Source organism: Colobus angolensis, unplaced genomic scaffold (assembly GCF_000951035.1).
Source record: "Colobus angolensis palliatus isolate OR3802 unplaced genomic scaffold, Cang.pa_1.0 Scaffold167, whole genome shotgun sequence".
In the NCBI taxonomy this organism is placed as follows: Eukaryota; Metazoa; Chordata; class Mammalia; order Primates; family Cercopithecidae; genus Colobus; species Colobus angolensis.
In genome coordinates this window covers 1,236,838-1,241,294 of record NW_012114788.1, presented here as the reverse complement: position 1 = coordinate 1,241,294, position 4,457 = coordinate 1,236,838, and the positions used below count along the sequence as shown (strand labels likewise).

Genomic DNA, 4,457 nt, shown 5'->3' with positions numbered 1-4,457 from the left:
AAAACTCATCCATTCTTCCTCAACTCTCTTCTTTTTTTTTTCTGCAGAGCAGGAGTGGGAGTTTATTTTAAAAGGCTTTATAAGAGAAAATAAATGAAAAATTTGCTTGTTAGAAACCCAACTGGGGGCCTGAAGGTCCAAGAGAGAAAAGACCCTCCTCTCTTCTTAAAACTCATTAGAACAACCTTTTTCCCAGTCGCAGTTCCCTTCTGCTTTTCCCATGGACTCCCTATATCTGCAGTGATATTTTCAGAACAGACAACAAACATTATGAGGAAATTCAGATTTCTTCACAGCTCTGCTAATTAGTCTGAAGGGCAGTTCTGGCTGCCTGTGTAGCAGCAGGCTCCTGCCAAAGTGCAAACCTGCCACCAGGTCTATTCCAGCAAAGCAGGCCTCAGAGACAGGAAAGAAAACACTTTGGCAGTCGTAAAGACAACAACAATCAAGTAGCTTTACTCACGCTTGAACATACAGACACACAACACAGTAGTAAGAGTGGGGGCAATTCTATTTATTTATATCAGTCACTATCTTTTAAAGTGTGATTTTAAAAAATTTATTCACATCCTGCCTCATCTAGAAAAGAATTTGAGGTAATTCAGCACTCACTACATTATAAAAAATACCATTTAGTTTGTGAAGTAATTGTACAATAAAAGACCTTTTAAAACTCAAAGAACATGAATGTCTTCCACATTAAAATCCAAGAGTGATTTCCTTTTTTTTTTTTTTTTGAGTCAGAGTCTTGCACTGTCGTGTAGGCTAGGGTGCAATGGCGCGATCTCGGCTCACTGCAACCTCCACTTCCCAGGTTCAAGCAATTCTCCTGCCTCAGCCTCCCGTGTAGCTGGGATTACAGCCGCCCACCACCACGCCCGGCTACTTTTTTGTATTTTTAGTAGGTACGGGGTTTCACTATGTTGGCCAGGCTGGTCTTGAACTCCTGACCTCGTGATCTGCCCACCTTGGCCTCCCAAAGTGCTGGGATTACAGGCACGAGGCATTGCACCAGGCCGTGATTTCCTTTTTTAAAAAAGTTCACTGACAGAGAGACACACCATGCAGGACTGAAAATGGTTTGTCTAAGGGGATTCATGACAGATTTCAGAAACCATGATGAACAGAATGGCCCCAGATAATCCCCAGCCAGACCCTTTCATCAACAGGAATGATTCCAACATGAAGGTGATACCACCACAGGATCCAGCTAGTCCCAGTTTCACTCTGTCATCTAAGCTGGAGTGCAGTGGCGCAGTCTTGGCTCACTGCAGCCTCAACCTCCCAGGTTCAAGTGATCCTCCCACCTTAGCCTCCAAGAAGGTGGGACTACAGCAATATGGAGAAGGCATCAAGAACATACTTAATTCAGCCGCCAACAGAATGAAGAGCTTAGGAAGTTCTGTTTAGCCAGACCATGTTCCCAGATAGAAATTTTCAGGAGAAACTAGCTTTGAAACTCAACCTACCAGGGTCAAAAGTAAAGAACACAGTGTCATGGTGAATTGGAGAGGACGTGAAGATGATAACCTGGTTGTTTTCACTCAGGAGAAGCCTGGAATGCCTTCTCTAAGAACAGACCACAATCTCCCCTCTTCCCCCACTCCCTGGTTTGGTTTAGGAACCGGTGATTCAAACTGAAGCAGCAGCAGCAATCAGCAAAGCAACCAAACCAGATACCTTCCATCCAAGAAGAATGTGCCCACCTCCCCCAGAACATCTCCCAATCCTTACATTTTTTCTCCTGTGGTTTCAGATTTCTACAGCTCCCTTCCACCTCAGCCCTTAGACTCTTTCAACTGGGCATGGAACTCTACTTTCACTGAGAGTCCCACAAGTGACTTCCAAATGCAAGATACTCAATGGGAGAGGCTGGTGGCCTCAGTTCCTGCTTTGTACTCTGATGCCTATGACATATCCCAAATCATAGAACTGTACAATCTTCCTGATAAGAATGAGATATCCAGCTATTCTTTCCACTGTCTGTATCAGCATCTCTCACTCACAAAGTACCAGGTAGAAGGACACGGTTCCTCTCTCAGCACCTTTGCTGGTCCAGCTGTAGGCCTATCTCCCACACAAACCTGGCCCAGTATGATAAGGCAAGGCTTTGAAGACTACAGTCTAACAGACAGCCTGGAATTCCAGAAAACCTCCAATATGGTAGACTTTGGATTTCTCTGACCAGAATACTAATAAATATGGACCGTTTGGAAAAGAGGTCTTCTTGCCTCTTATACATGGAAAAAAAAAAAAAAGTTCATTAGCAGCAAAAGTTCAAAATTGGAGCAAGAGAGACAGATGACAGTCGATTTAGGGAAAAAAATAGCACATTTTCATCAGTATCATTTTTGTATTTCCTTTTGGAAGGGCAGTGAAATAACAGCTACTTTAATAAAGGATCAGACAAATGTGACTTGTTTAAAAAATGCTTCAGTGAATCTAAACTAGGGCTTTTTGCTCTCCTTAGGGCCTGCCTACCTAACCCTATGTGAGACTATCAAAGGAATAATAAAGCAGCAAGTGTAAAAGCCACTTTTAAGCTATTTTTAAAAAATTAATATTTTGGCCAGGTACAGTAGCTCACACCTGTAATAACCAACACTTTGGGAGGCTGAGGCCTCCCTGGATCAATTGAGGCCAGGAATTCAAGACCAGCTTGGCCAACATGGCAAAACCCATCTCTATTAAAAAAGTACAAAAAATTAGCCAGGCATGATGGCGCATGCCTATAATCCCAGCTACTAGGGAGGCTGAGGCAAGAGAATCACGTGAATCCAGGAGGTGGAGGTTACAGTGAGCCGAGATCATGCCACTGCACTCCAGCCTGGGCAACAAAGAAAGACACACACACACACACACTCTCTCTCTCTCTTTACACACACACACACACACACACACACTTTAGACATGAGATTTCACTCTGTTGCCCAGGTTGGTCTGGAACTCCTGGGCTCAAGTGATTCACCTGCCTTGGCCTCCCAAAGCGCTGAGATTACAGACATGAGCCACCACACCCAGACTATGCTAATTTTAATTGAGAAATAAATAAGAGTGCCTTAAAGATAACGAAACATTTTAGAATATTAAATTCTAAAAACTATTTAAATATGCTTAAAATCAAAAAGGTATCTTAATAATGGCAAATATGATATAAACACCATGTATTTTTAACTGCTTCAGAAAATAAACATTGTTTATGAGGAGACAAAAATCTCAAGCTCTTCTTAAATTGTACTAATTAAACTTTATATTTACTATAAAAATTATAGGACAAATGCATATAAAACATTGTATTTTATAATAAAATTTGTAACAAATAATTACAAATAAAATTTATAATAAAATGTATACAATGTAATATAAATACACTTGATATAAACATTTAGTATGTTATTAATACAGAAGACACAAAAATTATCCTTTATTAGCCAACCAACTAATGGACTCTATTTCTTCTATTTTGCCTGAGAAATATTGAAGTAATCTATAAAAACTAAAAGCAAGACCACAATTATCCACAAGGACAGAAGGCCTTCTAATCCAGTTCAATAGAATATGCCACAGTTCTGAGACTCCATGCTTCTAAGTAGGTCATCCATGGAAAACATAATTCATCACTATAGAACAAATTATCTAGATTTATCCAGGCTACAAATTTGTCTTTTCATCACGTCTTTTGAACATCTAGTTTCAAATGACAGCAAATTCCTAATATTCGTGAAGCAGAAATAACATTACCTGGTTCCAATTAGCACTCTACCAGCCATACTGGCTATTTTCTTGATAACAAACAGCCCCTGCTTCAAGTGGCAAAGAGACCTACTCCTCATTTTTATGTTTCTTTAGTAAGAAGACTTGTTGGCTCTTCCTAAGTTATTGAAATTAGAACACACTGGGGGGAGGAGGGTAACTATGGAGTTATATTTTTAACTGGAAAACTTTAGCATTTGGCGAAATAGCTAAACACTGTTCCAGAGGACAATTTCATTGCCCATATGCAGATGACGTGGCCTGCAGAACAAAAGCTATTGCTCAGCTATCCCTCTCCTTCAAACGAGATCAACACTAGTAACCAACTGGTGCAGCAAAAAAAGACAGCAGAGAATAGGTTTCAATACATATGTGATGATGATATAGAAAAGACTCTGTATGAACAGAATAGACTCTTTATGCAGAATGGACTCTGTGGCCAGGGATGTTTGAACTTCAGCTTTCTCTGCATTTAAAGACAGCCTAAACTTCTTTTATCTAAGCACTAAATACTCATTAAGCAATTTGCGTTAAAGCCTGCATGCATCAGAAGTGGGCCCAGAAAAGATCCATTTCACGTCAATGAGTGTTTGAATATCCTTGGCTATAGAATATTACCTAGGTAGTAAACACAGTATAATTGAAACTGGAGCAGTTTAATCTTTTTTTTTTTTTTTTGAGATGGAATCTCACTCTGTCGCCCA

General features: G+C 40.2%; 1 protein-coding gene and 1 pseudogene across 8 annotated transcripts in view; one reads left to right on the top strand and one right to left on the bottom strand.

Annotated features, from left to right (window-relative positions):
* The window catches only part of RHOT1 (ras homolog family member T1), a 108,412-nt gene that overhangs the window by 81,701 nt on the left and 22,254 nt on the right, over positions 1-4,457 (bottom strand). The window lies entirely within an intron of this gene.
* On the top strand, positions 1,113-2,184 carry LOC105508727 (annotated as a pseudogene).